This window comes from Arabidopsis thaliana (assembly GCF_000001735.4).
Source record: "Arabidopsis thaliana chromosome 1 sequence".
NCBI classification, from domain to species: Eukaryota; Viridiplantae; Streptophyta; class Magnoliopsida; order Brassicales; family Brassicaceae; genus Arabidopsis; species Arabidopsis thaliana.
This window is the reverse complement of record NC_003070.9, coordinates 14,421,041-14,446,397: the sequence shown is the minus strand read 5'-3', so window position 1 is coordinate 14,446,397 and position 25,357 is coordinate 14,421,041. Positions and strand designations below refer to the sequence as shown.

The following is a 25,357-nucleotide window of genomic DNA, read 5'->3' as shown; positions in this document are numbered from 1 at the left end:
CGTTTGGTCGACGCGTCCTTTTTTTTCTAAATCTAAATAAAAAATCCTATACAATCAAAAATCCTAAGTTAAAAATCAAATGAATGAAATGATGAAAAAGAGAAATACTTACCAGTGGGTTGCCTCCTACTAAGCGCTTGTTTATAGTCAATAGCTTGACTCTACAGTTGCTCAGTCAACAGGTGGGTCTTGAAGATCCAAAGGCTTTTCTACTGGAATCTCGGCTTCAGCCCGGTAGTGTTTGACTCTCTGTCCATTCACGGCAAATGGTTTTCCATTGTTGTTTTTAAGAATGACTGTTCCATATGGTCTAACCGAGTGGACTGTGTAGGGACCTGACCAACGAGAAGACAATTTTCCAGGAAATATTGTCAATCTAGAATCATAATGAAATACCTGGTGATTAGGCACAAAGGTCCGAGTAAGGATTTTCTTGTCGTGGTAAGCTTTTGTGCGTTCCTTGTAGAGCTTCAAATTGTCATAGGCATGAATTCGTATCTCATCAAGCTCATTCAACTGAATAAGTCTCCTTTCTCCAGCTTATTTGATGTCGAAATTCATCATCTTGACTGTCCAAGCTGCTTTGTGCTCTAATTCCACTAGAAGATGACAAGCTTTACCATATAGAAGATTAAAAGGTGTGGTCCCAAGCGGAGTTTTGAAAGCTGTCCTGTAAACCCACAATGCATCATCTAACTTGTAAGACCACTCCTTTTTCGCTTTACCCACTGTTTTCTCAAGAATCTCTTTGATTTGTCTGTTGGAAACTTCAACTTGACCGCTCGTTTGTGGATGGAAAGGAGTAGCAACTCGATGTTGAACTCCATACTGTAAAACCAATTTTGCAAGAATCTTGTTAATGAAATGCTTACCTCCATCACTAATGACTATGCATGGCACTCGAAAATGATAGAGTTGAAGAGTTTCATGACAACCGTTGAATTGTTCTTCAGACTAGCTATAACTTCTACCCATTTGGGGACATAATCCACAGCTACTAGGATGTAGAGATTCTTGTTGGAAGGTGGGAAGGGTCCCATGAAATCTATACCCCAACAATCGAAGACTTCGACTTCGAGGATAAATTTCTGAGGCATCTCATTACGCTTGCTGATCTTTCCCCTTCTCTGACAAGGGTCACATTGCGATATGAACTTCTGAGCATCCCGAAACATTGTAAGCCACCAAAAGCCTGCTTGAAGAACTTTGGATACTGTCTTGAAGGTTGCAAAATGACCATCATAGCTAGAGCTGTGACAATGCGATAGTATATGAGGAACCTCTGTTGCAACAATGCATCTCCTATAAACTCCATTAGAACAATGCTTATAAAGATAAGGTTTATCCCAATAATATCGCCTAATCTCTCTTAGGAATCTCTTCTTGTAGTAATCTGTGAAATTATAGGTTCCACATATGCAAGGGTAATTAACAACATCAGCATACCATGGGTAATCCTTCTCGACCGCTGTGACGGCGCAATTCTCAGTTGGTGACCAATTTTTTGTTGATTCAGAAGGGTGTCGATCGACAGTTCCAGTGTCGATCAACACCATCGCGCAACTACGAATGTCAACTTCCTCTGAAATGTGAGTGTCGATCGACATAGAAGGGGTGTCGATCGACACTGAAACTCGATTCTGCAACTCATCACATTTGCAGTCATCTTCTTCAAATGTATCTATCATGTATATGTTCTCTTCAGGTAAGAAATCGTTAATAGGGACATCATCATCGATCCTAATGTGTGACAAATGATGTGCTACACCATTCTCAACTCCTTTCTTTTCTCTAACCTCGATGTCAAATTCCTGAAGTAGCAAAATCCATCTGAAAAGTCTTGGCTTAGCATCCTTCTTTTACATCAAATACTTCACGGAAGCATGATCTGTGTACAATACCCTTGGATCCAACGAGATAAGATCTGAATTTCTCGAAAGTAAATACCACAGCTAACAACTCCTTCTCTGTAGTTTCATAATTCCTTTGAGCATCATCAAGAGTTCTACTTGCATAGTAGATGGCATGAAGTTTCTTATCCTTCCTTTGTCCTAGAACAACTCTAACTGCAAAATCACTCGCATCAGACATTACCTCAAAAGGTAGATCCCAATCTAGTGGCTGAACAATTGGTGCGCTGATCAAGACTTGTTTTATATACTGAAAGGCATCATGAAACTCTTTTGTAAACTCGAATTTGACTTCTTTACAGAGTAAAGCAGTTAGTGGTCTTGCGATTTTGCTGAAGTCTTTGATGAATCTCCTATACAAACCAGCATGTCCAAGGAAATCCTCACTGCTTTAACATTATCAGGCGCTTGAAGACTTGTCATAACTTTGATATTAGCTCTATCAACTTCTATACCATGCTTAGAAATCCTGTGTCCGAGAACTATCCCATCCTGCACCATAAAGTGGCATTTCTCCCAATTCAAAACTAGAAGTTTCTCCTCACATCTTGCCAACACTTTGCAGAGATTCTCTAAACAATCATCAAACGATGATTCATAAACTGAAAAATCATCCATGGAAACCTCCATGATATCCTCAATCATGTTTGTGAAGATAGACATCATACCTCTATAAAATGTTGCAGGAGCATTACAAAGACTAAAGGGCATTCTCCGATAAGCAAATGTACCATAGGGGCAAGTGAAAGTCGTTTTCTCCTGGTCGTTTGGATGAATCGGGATCTGAAAGAATCCTAAGTATCCATCAAAAAAGCAATAGTACTAATGATTTGCTAACCTCTCCAACATCTGATCGATAAATGGTAAGGGAAAATGGTTTTTCCTAGTAGCAGCATTCAGCTTTCTGTAATCGATGCACATCCGATGGCCTGTGATTGTTCGAGTTGGAATCAGCTCATCTTTCTCATTCTTGACTACTGTAACACCTCCCTTCTTAGGAACTACATGATTTGGACTAACCAAACTGCTATGTGAAATCCGATAGATAATCCCTGCTTCCAACAGTTTCATAATCTCTTTCTTAACCACTTCTTTCAGATTTGGATTCAGCCTTCTCTGATGTTCAACTGAAGACTTAGATTCATCCTCAAGGTGGATCCTATGCATGCATACATCCGGAGATATAAATGCAATGTCATCAAGAGAAGAGCCAAGAGCTTTGCGATGATTGCGCAGCTTGCTTAGCAATAAGGTGAGCTCTGCGGGATTAAGAGAAGCATTCACAATAACAGGATAAGTAGAATTTTCACCAAGAAAAGTGTACCTTAACCCTACTGGAAGTGGTTTCAAGTCGATTTTAGGAGCCTTTGCTGGATCATAATCTGAATTAGTAGTCGGCGTTGGAGTCACAGATGGAAGAGCTTCTTCAACCGTAAGTTGCATCACATGTTCGGTCTCATCTAGCAGCTTAGTATATGTAGAAGTTTCACTGTCCAAATCTGCACTATCTTCTATAGAAGATGATAATAGGAAGATGATAATAGGTTTTTAAGATCAATTATTCTAAACACCAATCATGTCGTTGTAGTATTTTAGGTTGTCAATCCAAATGGGTGTGATGCTAACAATCAAGATGTGATCAGAAGTCACTAAGTCAAGCCAAGCAATAACAGATTTTGGTGTGTTCTAGCAGTTCTAAGTGAACACGCAGAAAACAGAAATTCAAGCAGAAACAATAAAACACTCGACCAACACAGCTCTTTGCAGAGCACTGGGTGAGGTCGAGTGACAAGTCAAGTAACAAACAGAAAGTATAACATAGATACTCGACTGCACAGTTTGTTGCCAGACAACTGGGTGGTCGAGTATGAGGTCGAGTAACAAGAAAGAATTGCAGAAATTAAGCAGCAGATGACAAGATGCAGTAAACAACAGTAGAGTAAACAAAGAATTCAATTAGATAGAGAATTCCCGAGGATGGGGTCATTGAGTAGTTTCGTTTCCTCAGTTTACAAGTGATTGACATGCTCAATAAATTATCCGTAGACAACAAGTTCATTAACCAAATCTAAGTGCCACCGCAACAGAGACCCTCAAATTAACCTAGTCCAAGACTCAATCACCATTGACGAGAGCTAACCTAATAGGCATTACGAATCAACAAGTTAAAGCCAATACGCTTCCTGCAACCAATACCTTGGTACAAGGCCACGAATCTCTGGAATTAGTGGTTCAGATATTTTATCGAACACCTTTTGGGCGCAGAAATGTCTGGGCTCAAATTCCAGTTGATCAGAAAGCAATAGGCATTAAGAATAACTAATCCAGAAGGGATCTATCAATTAAACTCAACCACCTAGCATACTGAGAATTCTACACTACTCTAACCTATCCTCAGAAACCTATTCACTACTCAGACATCATAGCAGATAGCATAAACGTTGAATGGAATGAAGACATGATAACAACAGAGTAATAGCAAGATGGTAACAGGATGAACAACAGTAAAACGAAATTAAGAACAAATACTGAATACTGAATACTGAATACTGAATAGATAAAGAGAAATCCAGATTACAAAAGGTCTAGAACACATTGTCTGCGGAATAAAACTAGATAAAAACTTGTTCTCGAAAATGTAAAGTACATGCTATTTATAGCAAAATATTCCGAAACCCTATACTTAAAACGACGCAGCATTGGGACGGATTAAGAACTGTACTCGACCCAGGTGGTCGAGTGAGAGGTCGAGTGAATAGCTGGAGTCTTTTTTTCTTTCTTGTGCTCGAGTGTCTAGTTAAGTGCGGAATGAAGAAGACTCTGAAGCTCGCAATCGAGTATGTAGTCGAGTGGTGGTGATGGTGATACTCGACTTCCAGGTAGAGTGGTGTGATCGAGTGGTGATCTGGTAATGGAGGTGAAGATACTCGGCCTCGGGGTCGAGTGATGTGGTCGAGTGATGTGGTCGAGTGATTATCAGGTGGTGGAGGTGAAGACACTCGACCTCGGGGTCGAGTGATGTGGTCGAGTGGCTCTCCTGATGGTACTCGGCTAGGCAGTCGAGTGGTGAGGTGAAGTGGTGATGTCTTCTACTCGACTTGGTGGTCGAGTGGTCTGTTGAGGTCTTGAAGCTTCTACTCGACCTCAGGGTCGAGTGGTTTGGCATGATCAGGTCCGCTTCTTCCAATTAGCTCGTCAACAGCTCCAAATCACCTGAAATCAACACAAATGTGCAACATGCATGCAAACCTATCCTAAATATACAAAGTGATGACGAATGATGAGAAAGGGTATAAAACAGTGATGATTTGTTTTAAAGTAATGACAAATGGATGCTTAAAACATGCAAAATACACACTTATCAACTCCTCCAAACTTAGTCTTTGCTTGCCTTCAAGCAAACAATCAAGAACAAGCTGGAGGTGAGGCTTGAAAGCGGGGACTCAGAGCCAAAGAACCTGTTAAACCTGATGAAATCAATGTCCAAGTTGATAGTTCTAAGCTGCGATATGGTCGAATTCTACTCAAAAACTTTAGCCATGCCTTATTATCAATCAATCCGACTCATATGCTCGACCTACACATGTTTTCAAATCTATCAATCCCTTTAACATTCATTAGTTCTGGAACGTGAATCAAGCAATGCATCATCAATGAACTCATTTGGCTAAGGTAAAAGGTCAAGAGACAAAGATGGTCCCTTACAGAATAGGCTTCAGTAACAGGGGATCTCTCAAAAAATGATTAAGCTTTAGTAGAATGCTAAAGGTAAGTCCCATGCTATGCATACAGAGATAAGATCTCATCTACCCAGAGTATATCAAATGAAGGTCTAATGGTAATCCCATCTCCAATCCCAATATAAGAACTTAACTCTACCCTTTGCATTCATGAATCTTTTAAGCCTTTTTTTTCTAATCATTCTTTTCTTTTCTCTTAACTCTAGGAGAAGCTTTCTCAACACTGTGATACATCTAGCGGATTTGGATTTCTTTAACAACTAAGGTTCCTGTTTTTAACATTTTAAAACCGAGGGCTTTTGCCCATCTTCAATAGTTAACAAGAACTCCTTCTTTTCTTTACAAATCCAAAAACCTTTACTAGACTTTTTCTGCTTCTTTAGCTTACTTCACCTAGAGTCTTTTACCTTTTCTCATCAATGAATCAACCCTTTTTTTTTTTTTTAAACACATCCCAACCCAAAGTATAAGCGCCCACCTAGTCCTATCTAGTCCGAAAAATGCGAAGTAGAACTACATGAGACATTATCTCTGTCGTTACGAAGCTAACATTTTCTACCAAGCTTAATCGGAATAAGACCTCACAAACACTCACAAGTGATATAGGGCTTGAAAGAAAGTCTAGGTTTGGGTTTGGGTTAACTGCTCTAATATGGAGAGTCAGCTACTTGGATTAACAAGAGTGATCAAAATGAATAAGAAAATCCAAGTATTTTAGGGTATGCATGAGTTCAAATTTGATGCAGACATGATAATTAAAGATCAGATTCAGGTTCAAATTGATAGGGAATGGTATCAGATCATGATAGTGTGGTCGAGTAGAAATCTAGGCATGGTTCAGTTTTATTTCAAATTCATTGACTATGCAACAGACAACAAGCAACGAGGGCACTGAGTTTATCCGGTGAACCAAAATGCTTACAAGGCTATCTCATCATTATCCCCTATACACATGCAACAATCCTAAATGAAACACTCTAGACTCAATCCTAAATGTAATGCAACTACATGAACACTCTTTTTTTTTGTGAAATTATTTTCTGAAATTTTTCAATTTTTTTTGGTTTTTCTATGCCTTAGATGAATGCAGACTCAAAAATATTCACAATGCAACACACACTTCCTGAGCCCTCCCCCAAACTTAAATCACACAGTCCACTGTGTGAATAAACTTGGAAGAGAGTACTCAGGACAAATCCAATCAAAGAAACAAAATGAAGAACAAATCACAACAGATGATATAATACAATGGTGAAGTGAGGCGCTTACTTCAGTCGAACAATGAACAAAGTTGGTCGTCAATGGCTGCCTGTGATTGCTCCCAGGCCATGGACGAACCGCCCTGTTCCGTATCAGCTCCACAGGTGGGTACTCGACCTCATCAGCTTTGTGGCGGCCAGCACCGCTCTAAGGATAATCGACCTCTCTTCTTCTGCTGCGGCCAGCACCGCGGTCGCATAAACTACGAGACTGTAGAAGTCGTCAGCTCCTGCTGCTAGATCGAGTGAGTGTGGTCCTTCTCTTCCTCCCAGACTCACGAGGCTCGAATGATGAATGCCTCGGAGGGACATGCGGAATCTCCTGCTCTCTAGGCTCAAGCCTGCGCCGACTTGTCTAAGGCGCGTCATATCTTCTTGAAGGCATGTCTTGAGGGAGTTGTCCCTGCAGAATAGTTTTAGTGGAAGAGGAGCAGCTGATCTTGTCCTTCGGAAACTTGATAGCCTGAGGCACTTGGAGAGTAACTTATCATGTTTCTTGCACCACTTCTGCAGCTTGTTGTTGTTCCTATGAGCTTAGCTCAAACTCTTGCTTTCCCTGGATGGAGGTATATGCTCGCTGAAATGATACATGCTCGTGTCAAACTCCGCCTCATCTATATCATCTGTCTCATCAACATCTTCTGTTGTAGCTTCTTCGGTGTGACTAACCTCCTCAGTTGGAGGACTGCCCTCGAAATAAAGATCTTCAAGCGCAGGCTTGAAGTCAATGTTCCTTCCCTCGAGAATCCTAGTAGCGTCAATGCATGGGAGAAGAATGTTGGCGATTCTAATCGATGAATGCTTGAACCTGTAGCGGTGAAAGTCGCCAGCCATGTCAAACTCCAAGAATTCACATCGGCGCAAATAATCCAAGTCCATCATCCTCGGTGCTAACCCTGGTTCCTTGAGTGATACTCCACAAGCTTCCAGAATTGGCGTCACAACGCCACCCACGCATAGTGCTCCTCTCACATTCCTCTTGCCGTTCGTCAACGCCCACTTCCTGTATCCACACAGGTGGATCAACAGAGGCATTACTGGTGGTGCGTTGTTGAGATCGCCTCTCAAGACATTCTTTCCCTTTGTACGGTGGAGAATCCCTGTAAGCGCGGAATCTATCATTTCCATGTCGGTGTTAGACACGGTACCTGTAGACTCCCTAGAGTAAAAAACGTTGGCAACCGAGCGCACCGAGTTTAGCGGTAGATTGTTCCCAATAGTGGCCCACAAATCCTTAAGCTCCTCTCTGTCAAATCTGGGTTTGGTTCCCTTTCCACTAGGGAAACCAAACAGTTCTTCCAAGTTCTTGATCGAAAGCTGATACCGTTGTTCATCTATTGAGAACGTCAAGAAGCCTAAACTCATGGTATCCAGCTCAAAGTCTGTGAGTCCCTCATACATCTCCACTTGCAGCGTGGAAAGAAACTCGATTGTCTCCTCCTTATAAGCAGCGTAAGGGTAAGACATGAGTGTATCCAGATGACACTTCTCGAACAGATGCTGCACGTCCTCCAGTAACCCCAGCTGGGCTAAAGTCTCATAGCACGGATACCTCGTTCCCCAGAAGTCATTCATCTCAAAGAATCTTATATACTCCTCCACTGTAACCTCGTCGGGTTTGTTCAGCAAATCGTCTCCTTACGCCATGACTCTGGCTCATACTCAGTTTCAATGTCCTAATCATTCAGCGCATATCTACTCGACATCGCCCTCTTTCCTCTGGCGATTTCAGCTCTTCTCTGATTACGTCGAGCTGCAGAGCGTTCAAATTCATCCCTGAAGCTCTCGTAAACATGTTGCTCTCTCTCCTGTCTAGTGGACCAGGACTCAGCTTCTTCTACATTATAGTCAGGATCCATTGAAGATTCTCCACTGTAGTTACTCATGATGAAACCTGAAAACAAAATTTAACTCAAAGATAAACGTTAATACGTTAGTCCCAACAAAACCAAAAACACAAACCAACAGAGTAAACCGGTCGAGTGTACCAAAGTTTTTTTTGTTTTTTTTTTGGTTTGGTGAACTCGCGGTCGAGTGATTCCTTGGTTGTGCTTGGCGATCGAGTGACCTTGAGAGGAGAGAGATGGTGAAGCGGTTTGAAAGAGGTCGAGTGAAGAGGGATGGGGGTCGAGTGATGGGGTTGACGTCGAGTGGAGGAGAAGAGATGAGGAGAGATTTCTTGTCCTTTGGTCTGTTGCATGGAGGACATGGGCTTCAGCGACGGGTCCCACAATGTCTTCTTGTCTCTTCTCTGTATTCATTCTTTGTTCACTAGAAAAACTCCAGGAAATCACGCAATCTTCTGTAAACTTGATAAACTCCCTGGAAGACTATGTAGCTTTTGTTGGTCGAGTTAAATGATGATTTAAAATTTTTTTAGGTTTTAAACATCACTCATACTCGACGAATGTACTCGATCTCTAGGCCATCTGTAGAGTAAAAGTTTTGCTTTTTTACTCTAGCTTCACGTTATTCCTCTATTCCTGAGAACCACAAACACAACTAAAACATATCAAAAATAACAAGAAAGTAAAAATTATTTACAAGGATAATCATGGGACTTCCTCCCAAGTGAGCTTGTTTAAAGTCTCTAGCTTGACTCCTCACACTTATCAAGAAGAAAATGAATGATAGAGAGGGTCTGCATAGTCCTCTCTAGTATCATCATCATACTCAGCTTTCTCCCTGGAGAGGTCTACAGCAGAATACTCAATTCCCCTCTCTTCAAAATATGCTTCTTTCTCTTCTGGAGGGTAATCTATCTCTTCAGACCATCTTGAAGTGAACTTCTTTCTCGGGATAGTGTCAGTCCTGCCTTTAGGTTGAGCTTCCTTCTGCAACTGATTCAGCTTACTTCTAAGTTCCTCAACAGTGTGGGCTAGCTTCTCTATAGTTTCATCTTGCTTATCAGACCTCTTTTTAAGTTCTTTCACTCTTTTAGTCTCATATCCTTCTCCTGAGATCGCTCTATCATTTCCAGAGGTTCTTCCATCTTCTGTTGACCCTTGTGGAGTTTTGTTGATGCCAAACTGCAACTTGATGTGCTTTCCAAGGTTGAGACTTATTTTCCCTTCGCTAACATCTATCACTGCTCCCACTGAAGCTAAGAAGGGTCTTCCCAGTATTAGGGATCCTTATGCTCTACTTCCATATCCAGTACCACGAAGTTTGTAGACCCTTCTACTCCATTAATCATGACTGGTAGATCTTTCAGCATGCCAAAGGTTTTTCTGGAAGACCTATCCGCAAGGATCAAAGTCAGGTCGCAAGGTTTATACTAAATAAACTCTAACCTTCTTGCCACAGAGAGTGGCATTAAGCTTACAGAGGCTCCGAGATCGCACAGACAATCGCTGAAAGCTAATTCCCCAATGGAACATGGTAGAGTGAAAGATCCAGGATCTTCTAACTTCTCTTGAACAATCCTCTTATCAGCAGCTCGAGATGGAGTGGCATCACTTTCATCATCTGAATCGTGATACATCTTGATCCTTTCCAGTATCAAATTTCTCACATCTTTGTGAGGATCAGGAATTAGGTTGAGAACTTCCATCAGTGGCATCACTGCTTTAATCTCGTTCAGCTGCTTCAATGCAACAGACTTGTATCTCTCCATCCATGCTTTCCTGAATGTCCACGGAAGAGCACGTGAGGGTAGTGGAGTAGGTTTGAATCGTTTCACCATTTTCTCGATTATGGCGGCCTTCTCTTCCGAGGTGGATTGAATGAGATGGCGAGAACCGGCAAAATGGTTGAGTTCAACAACGGAGACTTCAATCTGAGTAGAAGCCTCCCCTTCTTGAACATCACTGTCCCTAGTGATTAAATAAGGGACAGGTCGAGTTGGCAGCTCTCGATCATGGCAAATGGTGATGGCGTGAGCAGTTGCATACTCCTTCGGATTCTGTATTGACTTCCCAGGAAGTCCTGTAACTTTAGGTATAGAGGTAGATGCTGATTGGCCTTCTAAGTATTGACTTTGGTATTCAATGCCTCCACTTTGGCATTCAGGTCATTGTAGCTGCAGTACAGCTTATGGTGCAATTCAGATAATTTCTTAGCAATTTCCATGGAGCTAGATGCGTCTCCCTGTAGCAGCTGTTGTACCATTTGTTTCATTTCAGCATCAGGAGCAGCAGGACCTTTGTTTTGTGGAGGTGCAAACCCAGGTGGTGGTTGTTGCTGGTAGTTCCCCAAAAATTGCTGTTTGGGAACGAAACCATGGTTGTAAGGAACAAAAGGTTTGTTCTGACCTTGTTGTTGCTGTAGAGGATACACATGATCCTGAGGATTAGCAACGTTGGTGCTGCGGTAGGAGAGGTTAGGATTTTTGGTTTTGAAGTTGTTGTATCCTTTGTAGCCACCCTGGTTGTTGTTGTTGTAGCAGACTTCTTCCAACTGGTTACCCTCCCCATCGTGCACATGCTTCTGTTGGCTAAGAAGAATCCTATCCAGCTTGTCATTCAGCGCTTTGATCTCCTTCCTGTGTTTGTCATCAAAGTCAGCTGTGCCTCTGACGGTCCTATCGCAGTCTTCGTTGTAATTACCATCTGATTGAGCTAGGTTCTCAACCAATTCTCAGCCTTCTTCAACATCATTGTTCTGGAAATTCCCATTGCTGGCGGTATCCAGAAGCATTCTGATGCGTGGTAAAACGCCTCTATAAAGAGTGCTGAGCAGAGAGGCTTTAGTGAAGCCATGATGAGGGCATTGGTTGGTGTAACCCTTGAAACGCTCCCATGCATCACAGAAGCTTTCACCAGCCTTCTGTAAAAAGTCAGAGATCTCATTTCTGAGTCTTGCAGTTCTGGCGTTGGAGAACAAATTTGATAGAAAAGCCTTCTTGCAATCATCCCAGGTGGTGATTGAGTCATCGGGCAGATTCTTCTCCCAGATGTGTGCTTTGTCGCCCAAGGAGAATGGGAACAAACAGAGCTTGAATCCGTCTTCATTGATACCATTGATCTTTGTTAGGTTGCAGAGCCTATCGAATTCATCAAGGTGGTCGAGTGGATCCTCCATTGGTAGACCATGGAATTTGTTCCCCTGAATCATCGAGATGAGACCACTCTTAATCTCAAAGTTGTTGTTCTGGATAGCAGGAGGTGCAATTCCTTTCCTCTGACGGTGATCACGTGGTGCATCTCCAGAACCAATGTTGGCAGGGCCATTTTTTTAATTCTGTTCGTCACCCATTTCGAGTGGTTGTTGAGGTACAAGGTTGACTGTGTTTCTCCTTTCTCTGAGTTTGCGAGCTATTCAGTCGATGTTGTCGTTGAAAAGGAGGTTCTGATTGCCTGGTGATCGAGTTCGCATACAGCAGAGGTGTACCTGGATCAAGAAGACAGCAAGAAAAACACAAAGTTAGTAACTGAAAAAAAAATTGAAAAACAACTTGATCTAAGCAAGTCTGAAATCTCAAATGTAACAAACAAACACCCAATTGGTAAAGGCGCCAAATTGATAATAGGTTTTTAAGATCAATTATCCTAAAACACCAATCATGTCGTTGTAGTATTTTAGGTTGTCAATCCAAATGGGTGTGATGCTAACAATCAAGATGTGATCAGAAGTCACTAAGTCAAGCCAAGCAATAACAGGTTTTGGTGTGTTCTAGCAGTTCTAAGTGAACATGCAGAAAACAGAAATTCAAGCAGAAACAATAAAACACTCGACCAACACAGCTCTTTGCAGAGCACTGGGTGAGGTCGAGTGACAAGTCAAGTAACAAACAGAAAGTATAACATAGATACTCGACTGCACAGTTTGTTGCCAGACAACTGGGTGGTCGAGTATGAGGTCGAGTAACAAGAAAGAATTGCAGAAATTAAGCAGCAGATGACTAGATGCAGTAAACAACAGTAGAGTAAACAAAGAATTCAATTAGATAAAGAATTCCCGAGGATGGGGTCATTGAGTAGTTTCGTTTCCTCAGTTTACAAGTGATTGACATGCTCAATAAATTATCCCTAGACAACAAGTTCATTAACCAAATCTAAGTGTCACTGCAACAAAGACCCTCAAGTTAACCTAGTCCCAGAGTCAATCACCATTGACAAGAGCTAACCTAACAGGCATTACGAATCAACAAGTTAAAGCCAATAAGCTCCCTGCAACCAATACCTTGGTACAGGACCACGAGTCTCTGGAATTAGTGGTTCAGACATTTCATCGAACACCTTTTGGGCGCGGAAATGTCTGGGCTCAAATTTCAGTTGATCAGAAAGCAATAGGCATTAAGAACAACTAATCCAGAAGGGATCTATCAATCAAACTCAACCACCTAGCATACTGAGAATTCTACACTACTCTAACCCATCCTCAGAAACCTATTCACTACTCAGACATCATAGCAGAAAGCATAAACGTTGAATGGAATGAAGACATGATAACAACAGAGTAATAGCAAGATGGTAACAGGATGAACAACAGTAAAACGAAATTAAGAACAAATACTGAATACTGAATAGATAAAGAGAAATCCGGATTACAAAAGGTCTAGAACACATTGTCTGCAGAATAAAACTAGATAAAAACTTGTTCTCGAAAATGTAAAGTACATGCTACTGATAACAAAATATTCTGAAACCCTAATACTCAAAACAACGCAGTATTGGGACGGATTAAGAACTATACTCGACCCAGGTGGTCGAGTTAGAGGTCGAGCGAATAGCTGGAGTCTTCTTTTCTTCCTTGTGCTCGAGTGTCTGGTTGAGTGAGGAATGAAAAAGACTCTAAAGTTCGCAATCGAGTATGTAGTCGAGTGGTGGTGATGGTGATACTCGACTTCCAGGTAGAGTGGTGTGATCGAGTGGTGATCAGGTAATGGAGGTGAAGACACTCGGCCTCGGGGTCGAGTGATGTGGTCGAGTGATTGTCAGGTGGTGGAGGTGAAGACACTCGACCTCGGGGTCGAGTGATGTGGTCGAGTGTCTCTCCTGATGGTACTCGGCCAGGCGGTCGAGTGGTGAGGTGAAGTGGTGATGTCTTCTACTCGACCTGGTGGTCGAATGGTCTGTTGAGGTCTTGAAGCTTCTACTCGACCTCAGGGTCGAGTGGTTTGACATGATCAGGTCCGCTTTTTTCAATTAGCTCGTCAACAACTCCAAATCACCTGAAATCAACACAAATGTGCAACATGCATGCAAACCTATCCTAAATATATAAAGTGATGACAAATGATGAGAAATGGTATAAAACAATGATGATATGGTGCTATAGTGATGACAAATGGATGCTCAAAACATGCAAAATACACACTTATCAGAAGAGACCAAAACTCGCTCTAGTGGGTCTTCTAATTTCATCTCTGAACTGCATATTAAGATCGCCAACATTCAGCCCTATCCTCCCTTCTCGAACATCTATGATTGCTCCAGCTGTGTGCAAGAAGGATCTCCCAAGGATTAATGGATCCTTAGGTTCCTTCTCATAAGGCAAGACTACAAAGTCTGTAGGAATCATGCTCTTTCTAATCATCACAGGAGCATCAATAAGAATTCCATCTTTAATTAAGGTAGAACGAACTGCCAACACAAGAGTGATAAAGGTATGCTCAAGATTGGAATACCCAAGACGCATAGCAACTGAACGATGCATCAGATTCACACTAGAACCGAGATCACATAAAGCTCTTGGGAGGAAATCAAGATTGATGGTGACACTTAGTACAGAGGTTCCAGGATCAGGCAGCTTTTTTGGGATTCGTTCCTGAATGATGTCGATGCCCTGCTCTGAAATCATCGTAACACTGCATTCTTTCGTCAAATTCTTAGTGACCATTGTCTTAACATACCTTCTGATTGTGGGAGATAGATGAATAGCTTCAACTAGAGGCATCTCAATAATCAGATTATCAATCATAGCCTTGCATCTGACATCATCTAAGGCTTGTCTTGACTTTTTAGGACTCTTGGAGAAGGAAATTCGTTGATTTGCTGACTTGGTTTCAGCTGGAATTTGCACACTGTCTGAACGAGCTCGGTGTCGATCGACAGGAGCTGGGTGTCGATCGACACCATCGGGAATAGTTTCCTCCTCCACCGCGAAATTGTCGATTCCACTCGACAAAGGAAAAACAGAGTCGTCAAGAGTAATTGGTGTCGATCGATACCATGGTGTATCGATCGACACTGAGTTTTTCTCTGCAATAAGAAAAGATGAAGGCTGAGCTGATCGTTCGCGCTGAAGTATTGGGTTGAGCTGCTTTGCGCTGCGTAGTGCGACTGCATTGATAGAAGCTGATGTAGGTGAGAGATTGGAGATATGAGAGCGTAGATTGTCAATCTTGCTATTGAGATCGGTGGAGAGAGAATCATATTTGCTATCAAGCTTGGTTAGGCCTGCAAGAAGCTGCGCAAGCATAAATTCCATTATTGTCTCTGATGAGGGTGGAGGGGGGGCTTGGATAGGAGCAGATATTGCTGAAACAGGAGTCTCTTTGCTCGCGGTGGCTATCTCAGTTGAAATTCTTTGTTCTATGTCAACTTCCTGCGTCGAAAGACAAGTTAAAGCATTGGTGGTGAGGAGTAATGCTTCACTAGTGGTTCTTGTCATGAAGTTACAATAGCTTGCTGCATCGAGTTGACTCCGGTATGGCTTGTCTAATCCTTTGTAGAATAGGTAGATGAGTTGTCTCTCTTGGAAGCCATGTTGGGGACATTCACGCTGATAAGAACTGAAACGTAGCTGATAAGTGTGTATTTTGCATGTTTTGAGCATCCATTTGTCATCATTTGTCATCACTTTAGCATCATATCATCACTGTTTTATACCATTTCACATCATTTGTCATCACTTTGCATGTTTAGGATAGTTTTGCATGCATGTTGCATATTTGCGTTGATTTCAGGTGATTTGGAGCTGTTGACAAGCTATCTGGAAGAAGCGGACCTGATCATGACAAACCACTCGACCACCAGGTCAAGTAGAGGACATCACCACTTCACTTCACCACTCGACCACGAGGTCGAGTGCCCTCATCTCCATCACCAAACAATCACTCGATCACATCACTCGACCATGGGGTCGAGTGCCTTCACCTTCACTGCCAGACCACTACTCGACCTCATCACTCCACCTAGAGGTCGAGTATCGCCATCACAACACTCGACTGCATACTCGAATGACAAGCTTCAGAGCCTTCTTCATTCTGCACTCAACCAGACACTCGAGCACAAGGAAGAAAAGAAGACTCCAGCTATTCACTCGACCTCTCACTCGACCACATGGGTCGAGTACAGTTCTTAACCCGTCCCAATACTTCGTCGTTTTGAGTATTAGGGTTTCGGGATATTTGGCTATAAGTAGCATGTACTTCTCATTTTCGTAGACAAGAAGTTTTTTATCTAGTTTTATTTCCGCAGAACTTGTGTTCTAGACTTTTTGTAATCCGGATTTCTCTTTATCTATTCAGTATTCAGTATTCAGTTTCTGTACTTGATTTCGTTTACTGTTGTTCATTCTGTTATCATCCTGCTGTTACATTGTTGTTATCATGTTTACAATTTGTTCAACGTTTATGCTTTCTGTTATGATGTCTGAGTAGTGAATAGGTTTCTGAGTATGGTTATGGTTAGAGTAGTGTAGAATTCTCAGTATGCTAGGTGATTGAGTATTGATTGATAGATCCCTTCTGGATTAGTTGTTCTTAATGCCTATTGCTTTCTGATCAACTGGAATTTGAGCCCAGACATTTCCGCGCCCAAAAGGTGTTCGATGAAATGTCTGAACCACTAATTCCAGAGATTTGTGACCCTGTACCAAGGTATTGGTTGCAGGGAGCGTTTTGGCTTTAACTTGTTGATTCGTAATGCCTGTTAGGTTAGCTCTCGTCAATGGTGATTGAGTCTGGGACTAGGTTAGCTTGAGAGTCTCTGTTGCGGTGGCACTTAGATTTGGTTAATGAACTTGTTGTCAAGGGTTAATTTATTGAGCATGTCAATCACCTGTAAACTGAGGAAACGAAACTACTCAATTATCCCATCCTTAGGAATTCTTTATCTGATTGATTTTATTGTTTACTCTACTACTGTGTACTGCATCCTGTCATCTGTTGCTTAGTTTCTACAATTCTTTACGGTTACTCGACCTGATACTCGACCACCCTGTTGTCTGGCAACAGACTGTGCAGTCGAGTATCCCTGTTTCATCTTCTGTCTGTTACTCGACCTGTCACTCGACCTCACCCAGTGCTCTGCAAAGAGCTGTGTTGGTCGAGCGTTTTACTGTTTCTGTTTGATTTTCTGTTTTTTACATGTTCACTTAGGACTGCTAGAACACACCAAAACCTGTTATGCTTGGCTTGACTTAGTGACTTCTGATCACATCTTGATTGTTAGCATCACACCCATTTGGATTGACAACCTAAAATACTACAATGACATGATTGGTGTTTTAGGATAATTGACTAAAAACATACTATCAGTAGCCAAGATGCACTAAGGGACTCGGCTAGAGCCTGAGTGAACGAAGAGATTTGCAAACAAGTGTTTCATGGATGCATTCTTTGTATCAGTCCAATTGGTTAAAAGCTGGTTCCAGTTGACGCAACCATGATGTTCCTCTGCTCGCGAAGGAGTGGGGGAAGAGTTTGCAAAGAAGGTAATCAGCTGGTACAAAGAATGCATCTACTTTCTTCAGCTTCTACTTTGATAGAGGAAACTATGTCTTCGAAGACTTCCAAATGATCTAATGGTGTTTCATCAGGAGATCCTCTAAACTTTCCTCTAGATACAAGATCATAATAGGCAGGGTGTATAGCAAAGTCTTCTCTTTCAAATGGAGGTAGCTTAAATGCTGATCGGTTGGTGTATAAGAGATCAGTTCTGTTAAAATCGCCTATTGTAGCCGTCTAGTTCTGCAGTGGTGTTGGTCGACACAGCCGTGAAAGTCTGCCATGGAAACGTGATTATCAATCTGAAGGTACATGAAACACGTGAGTAGGTGATAGAAAAGAAGTATCTAGACTTAAAAGGACACCTAGTCTAATGGTAAACTAAAAGAGAACTTCGCTAACGGCGCCAAATTTGATATTGCTCAAATTGCCTTAAGCTTACTCCCTCCAATAAGAGATCGTCGTTAGCACTTAAGGGTCAAATTCCAATGAGCTATCGATGTTCACACAATAGACTTATGATGTTATTTAATAGGCTAGATGAAGTAATTAAATGTAAACGACAAATAAGCAAGTAAACGAGGTGTAGATTCAAGTGATTAAAGCGTCGGGTCTAAGGAATTGTCTTGGGAGATAGATAAATTGTAGATCTAGCTAATATTAGAATTGTTATCGCACCGTTCTCGAACTCAAACTATGATTCTAGAGTAACCGGTGGCGTTTCGTGAAACTCTCTATACTTATAGCTAAGACAACCAGAGGAGCCGAGATATCTTACGCTAAAGCATGCATTGTTATTATGCTTGATTAGTTCACCTAGTATCTAAACCATAGCCCTTCTATGAGCCTACCTGTTCTTTCTTAAATGCCTAGGTTCATCTATGATAGTACCTATGGCGGGCATACCTATTATCTAATATCAAGTTCTAGGTGATCAATCTAAAACTAGCAATAAAATAATCAAGATGAAGAACTCTAAGAATAATCCTAAGGGGTTTTCGATCTACTAATGCATCTAAATCCCTATTGAGGCTCTTTAAACCCAACAAGGTGATTACTCATACATGATAACAGAAACACAAATCATAATCTGAATAGTTTGGATTGATGAATTAAGAATAAAAGTAAAGGAGTACAGAATCCTCTCTAAAAGGATTGGATTCTTCTCTCAAAATGTGTAACAATCTCTAAAAACAAAACTTAGGTCTAACATTGACCTAACAATTAGGTGTATTCGTGACTAAAAACGTGCAGGGACTACTTTGCAAATAAGGAAGACTTCAGGGTTTCTCAAAGACTTGGCAGTAAACGAGAATTCCCTTGGCAGCAATAAGAGTGTCGATCGACACAGGTGTGGTGTCGATCGACACCATCTTCTGAAAAACGTCCTTCACAATCTTTATTGCTAAAAAGTTTCCAAAATTCCTTATTGTGCTCCATAGCTCCCAGATGTGTAAATGTACCTGAAATGACTCAAAATATACAAAAAAAACTAGAAAGACTCTAAAAACCATTTTGAAACTATGTTAGAAATCAGTAAAAACCAGGACATTTCAGCCGTAATGTAATTTTATCGTACCTTTCGTCTTCCCTGGAACATATAACTTAGCCGTGACATGTAAATTGACCGAACCTTTTGTCTTCCCTTAAGAGTATAACTCAGCCGTGACATGTAAATTTTCCGCTAAACAATAAGAGACGCAACATTTCTTCTAACTTTATCATCGAACACCAACTTCACAAGTTTGTCGTGCATTGTTTCCCCATCTATCTGTACAACTCTACACCCTCTTTCATCGGTGTTAAATACGTATTTGTGTTTCTATCCCCAATTACTGGAAATAACAAATACCGGAACCGGATCAACCGCAACGGTGTTAAATATGACTTGATATGATGTGTATGATTGAATATAAGAAAAAGAACCGCAACGGAATCCTAAAAACCTAAGTAGTGTTTCCTTCATAGAAGATACAAAGCCAAAGACTCATACGGACTACAGCTACACCATCAAAGATTTGAGAAGCAAGAAGAAGCCCACCATCATTATTCACTCAACCCATCACTCTACTAACATGGCCGAGTATCACCATCATCATTCACTCGACCAATCACTCTACCACCTAGTCGAGTCTCACCATCATCCGCCACTCGACTAATCACTCGACCACCTGGGTTGAGTACCGTTCATAATCCGTCCCAAGACTGCGTCGTTTTGAGTATTAGGGTTTCAGAATATTTTGCTATAAGTAGCATGTATTTTACATTTTTGTTTAGATAAGTTTTATTCCGCAGACATTGTGTTCTAGACGTTTTTGTAATCCGGATTTCTCTTAATCTATTTAGTATTGAGTATTTGCTTCGATTTCGTTTACTATGTTGTTCATCTTGCTATTACTCTATTGCTATCATGTTTCCATTGTATTCATTGTTTATGCTTTCTGCTATGATTTCTGAGTAGTGATTAGGTTACTGAGGATGGGTTAGAGTAGTTTAGAATTCTCAGTATGCTAGGTGGTTGAGTTTGATTTATAGATTCCTTCTGGATTAGTTGTTCTTAATGCCTATTGCTTTCTGATCAACTGGAATTTGAGCCCAGACATTTCCGCGCCCAAAAGGTGTTCGATGAAATGTTTGAACCACTAATTCCAGAGATTTGTGGCTCTGTACCAAGGTATTGGTTGCAGGGAGCGTTTTGGCTTTAACTTGTTGATTCATAATGCCTGTTAGGTTAGCTCTCGTCAATGGTGATTGAGTCTGGACTGGTTGAACTTGAGGGTCTCTGTTGCGGTGGCACTTAGATTTGGTTATCGAACTTGTTGTCTAGGGATAATTTATTTAACATGTCAATCACCTGTAAACTGAGGAAACGAAACTACTCAATTACCCCATCCTCGTGAATTCTTTATCTAATTGATTTCTTTGTTTACTCTATTGTTGTTTGCTGCATCTTGTTAGTTGTTGCTTAGTTTTTGTATTTTTCTCCTGCTACTCGACCTGATACTCGACCACCCAGTTGTCTGGCAACAGACTGTGCAATCGAGTATCCCTGTTATATTTTTTATCTGTTACTCGACCAGTCACTCGACCACACCCAGGTCTATGCAACGAGTTGTGTTGGTCGAGTGTTTTATTATTTCTGCTTGATTTTTCTGTTTCCTGCATGTTCACTTAGGACTACTAGAACACTCCAAGTCCTGTTATTGCTTGGCTTGACTCTGTGAACTCTGATTGCATCTTGATTGCTAGCATCACACCCATTTGGATTGACAACCTAAAATACTACAACGACATGATTGGTGTTTTAGGATAATTGACTAAAAACCTATTATCAATTTGGCACCATTGCCAATTGGGTGTTTGTTTATTACATTTGAGATTTCAGACTTGCTTAGATCAAGTTCTTTTTCAATTTTCATTTATGTTACTAACTGTGTGTTTTTCTTGTTGTCTTCTTGATCCAAGTACACCTCTGCTGTATGCAAACTCGATCAACAGGCAACCAGAACCTCTTGTTCAACGATAACATTGACCGCATAGCTCGCGAACTCAGAGAAAGGAGAAACACTGTCAACCTTGTACCCCAGCAACCACTCCAAATGGCTGACGAACAAAATCAACAGAATGGCCCTGCAAACATTGGTGCTCGGGATGCACCAAGGGATCACTGCCAGATGAAAGGAATTGCACCTCCTGCTGTAACACCCCCGAACCGTTTTAGGACTAAGAACGAATCCGGAAGCGTTACTTGTGACGCTCGTAGACGATCCGACCGAGTTCCCAGAACACATCTGGTACCAAGGTCAGTCCATCCGCGAACATCGTTCCTCACAAACACGGCCTAAGGTTTTTCAACCCATACCATGTTTAAGAAATTCTCCTTTATTCAATAAAACATTAAAACACTTACAATGGATTGGGATCCCTAGCCTAATGCTCAAATCGAGTCAAGTTACAAATCTAAATTTTACAAAGACAACAAACTCTACACGTGTTCTCCAACGTCCGTGCTCCCCTTTAGGTCTCCCCAACTAATGTTACCTGTAAGACAAAAAGTAGAATCCTGAGTAATCTAATATTACTAAGTGAGCCCGGGTTTCTACCAAATAACAAAAATCTCAATCCCAATCCCCAATCAAACAATCAATACGATTATACTCAATTGAGTATACTCGACAAGAAATCACACAACACAAACAAACAAGTAATGAATACTTTTTACAGAGTATATGTAGCGGAAACTACTTAATCTAAAACTAGCATGCTAACGACTCTTCATCCTACGGACCCTATACTATACGATGCTAATTTCCCATAACGCAATGTCTCCGACCGCTAGACACAAAGTCTAAAACGATCACATCCCTTCCCCAATCCAAACCGTCTACAAGGGACCAACTCTCTTACGGTAAAACTTTTACTACCCTGTCGGGTAGTCCCGGGTGGTAGCGAACCATTCCAAGCTATTGGGACAATCACGACATCGTCACACCTTAGTCATAAAAATGACCTACCACATTACTTATTACAAGCCTAATGTAACCTAATACTACTCGTAATAAAATCCACTAGCAAGCAACTAACACGCAAAGGATAATGAAGCCAAAGCAAGATTAACCAACAACAATCAATCACTCAATAATCAAACAACCTAATATGCTTGCCAACATTTTAATTCGTAATAAAATTTACGAACAAACAAACAATATTCAAGGTACTAAGGAATATAGTACAGAAATCAAACAATCAACAATTATCGCAAATAAATACGATACTAAATCGTAGCACTAATGTCTAGCCTAAGCACACAATTACTTCATCCTAAACTAAATCAAGCATGAATGCAAGATCTAATCAAACAACCAAACCGATCTTACGTAAAAACGTAGATCCGACTATAACAACAAATGCAACATTATACTAAGTATAAAAATGTAACCTCATGCCTAAGAAAGAATCATAATCCCAAAAATAAAACCTAGTCGTGTGCTACTACACACGCTACGGTACTCACCTTGTCCTTATTGTCGAGAAAATAAAATTCTACCCTTGACCGCCTAATAATTTTGATCTGAACCAACCTATCTCCAATGCGTACTAACGATGGATCTAAGCGTCTAACCGAAAACAAAACTTAGAAAAATATTCTAAAAAGAATAAAAGACTAAGGGCGGAACTACTTACCTTATTACCCGACTACGGCTCTCGACTCGACCAACTTCTACCCGACTTGGACTTTGACGAACTAACTAGCTATCTAACGGTTTAAGCTAAAGGTTTTGGTGTGGAGAACAAATGAATGGGATTTCGTGGCTTTATATAGGCTAGGGAAACTTGGTGCCCAAGTTACGGTAACTTGGAGTGCAAGCAAAGTAATGGATAGGGTTTATCCATAACATTATCCACATCCATTCTCATCCTTATCTCTATCCAAACTTGTTCTTATCCTTATCGAAACGCCCATCCTTATCCAAACATAAGCTTATCTACACACAAGTAGCTGCACAAGCAGCTCACGACATGGCCCATCCATGACCACTTGTTTCGCTCGGTCACGGTACACGCCCGTACCGAAAACTCTCTGACCATCGTACGCGGACAATGATCATTACCTATTCCTAAAAATAAATGACTAAGTAATTTAACTACTCCACTAAACCTTGTTATGCCTGAATTTACTAGTTTTCTCCAATAAAAACTAGTATTCCGCACTTCCTTTATTTTTCCTCGGCAAAATTGATCTTTCCATCAACCAAATTGCCCATAAGAAATCCTTTGTCAAGAATCTTGATAGTCCTAATAATTCCTCGATAGCCTTAACTGCCTTTGCTGATAATAGCATATCCTAGTCTTCTTGATATGTCGCATTAGCCGATAAAATCTCTACTCACTTCTAAACTGATCTTGAATTCCTTATGTAACCTTTTTTGATCAATGATCATTAGGGTAATGTTTGATTTACCCACAACTTCGTCTAAATTTTCTTATCAAAAATTTTCCTTAGTTACAGCTGATTCGGATGACAAACACAAAAAAGAGATCAAAGCGCTGAATGACAAGTTGGACATGATTCTTCTTAGCCAGTAGAAGCATGTGCACTTCCTTGTTAATGACGAGCAGTATCAAATCCAAGATGGGGAGGAAAACCAGTTAGAAGAAGTTAGCTACATCAACAATCAAGGAGACTACAAAGGATACAACAACTTCAAGACCAACAACCCCAACCTCTCCTACTGCAGCACCAACGTTGCTAATCCTCAGGGTCAAGTGTATCTTCCAGAACAACAGTAGGGTCAGAACAAACTTTTTGTTCCTTATAACCAAGGTTTTGTTCCCAAGCAGTAAGTTCAGGGAAACTACCAGCAGCAACCACCACCTGTGTTTGCACCTCAGCAACACCAAGGTCCTGCTGCTCCTGACGATGACATGAAACAAATGCTACAACAGCTGCTACAAGGACAAGCATCTAGCTCCATTGAGATTGCTAAAAAGATATCTGAATTGCGTCATAAGCTAGACTGCAGCTACAGTGACCTCACTGCAAAAGTGGATGCGTTGAATTCCAAAGTCAGATACTTGGAAGGACAATCCGCATCTACCTCTGCTCCCAAAGTTACGGGACTTCCTGGGAAGTCAATTCAGAATCCCAAGGAGTATGCTAATGTTCATGCTATCACCATAAGGAGTGGAAGAGAGTTATCCACTAGAGAGAGACCCAAGTTAGTCACTAAGGACAGTGCATACCAAGATGGGGAGGATTTCAGTCTCAATGAAGATCAAGTTGACAAACCAACTGAGGTACTCGAGCCCATACTCGACCGTGATACTCGACCAACAAATCCATTAACGTTATCCGATGCTCTAAAACTAGTTGCTGCTAAAAACAATGAGACAGCATTCATTCCTCCTCCTTACAAGCCCCCACTTCCATTTCCTTATCGACACAAGAAAGAGTTAGAAGATAAGTACAGAGCTATGTTTGCCAAGAACATCAAGGAAGTCGAATTGAGGATACCTCTTGCTGATGCTCTCACGCGTATCCCGGATTCCCAAAAGTTCCTCAACGACTTGATCATGGAGAGAATTCAAGAGGTTCAGAAAAAAACAGTTCTGAGCCATGAGTGCAGTGCCAACATACAGGAGAACGATGTCTCAGAAAAGATAGGAGACCCTGGTTCATTCACTCTACCATGCTCCCTAGGTTCATTGACTTTCAATAAATGTCTTTGTGATCTAGGAGCATCAGTAAATCTCATACCACTCTCAGTAGCTAAGAGGTTGGGTTTCAACAAGTATAAATACTACAATATCTCCTTGATCTTGGCTGATAGGTCTGTTAGACTACCTCAAAGGTTATTAGAAGATTTGCCTATCAAGATTGGAAATGTGGAGGTGCCTACAAACTACGTAGTGCTAAACATGGATGAAGAACCGAAAGATCCCTTGATATTAGGTGATAAGTAGATTTTTAGGCCAACTTATTTGCTGAATGTGAGGTTCAGTTCAATTCCCCTTAAACACTAACATGTCGATGCAGCTATAGGGCGTGTCAATCCAAACCACTGTTACTGCTAGTAATCAAGATGTGTACAGAAACAACTAAGTCAAGCCAAATTATAATGATGGTGGGTTTCTAGTAACAATCCTAGGTCAGGATTCAAACAGGTAAAAACGAGAATTTAAGAGCCCTACTCGATCATTGGGTCGAGTAGAACCAACATGTGATAATATTAAGAACTAAAATGCAATCAGCAGGGGATACAAATAACAGGTAAATAAAACTGCAATCAGGGATGAATACATATAAATCTAAGAAGGGCTAACATGATCGTT

The 25,357-nt window shown here is 41.1% G+C and overlaps 4 pseudogenes across 4 annotated transcripts; 1 reads left to right on the top strand and 3 right to left on the bottom strand.

Annotated features, from left to right (window-relative positions):
- Positions 1-398: 398 nt before the first annotated feature.
- Positions 399-8,795, bottom strand: AT1G38360 (annotated as a pseudogene; the record flags this gene model as incomplete). Its single annotated transcript has 1 exon — positions 399-8,795.
- A 762-nt stretch (positions 8,796-9,557) lies between these two features.
- AT1G38350 lies at positions 9,558-12,225 on the bottom strand (annotated as a pseudogene; the record flags this gene model as incomplete). Its single annotated transcript has 1 exon — positions 9,558-12,225.
- Positions 12,226-14,172: 1,947 nt separating this feature from the next.
- On the bottom strand, positions 14,173-15,651 carry AT1G38340 (annotated as a pseudogene; the record flags this gene model as incomplete). Its single annotated transcript has 1 exon — positions 14,173-15,651.
- A 5,352-nt stretch (positions 15,652-21,003) lies between these two features.
- AT1G38330 lies at positions 21,004-25,039 on the top strand (annotated as a pseudogene; the record flags this gene model as incomplete). The annotated part of the gene is made up of 1 exon: positions 21,004-25,039.
- Positions 25,040-25,357: the final 318 nt, after the last annotated feature.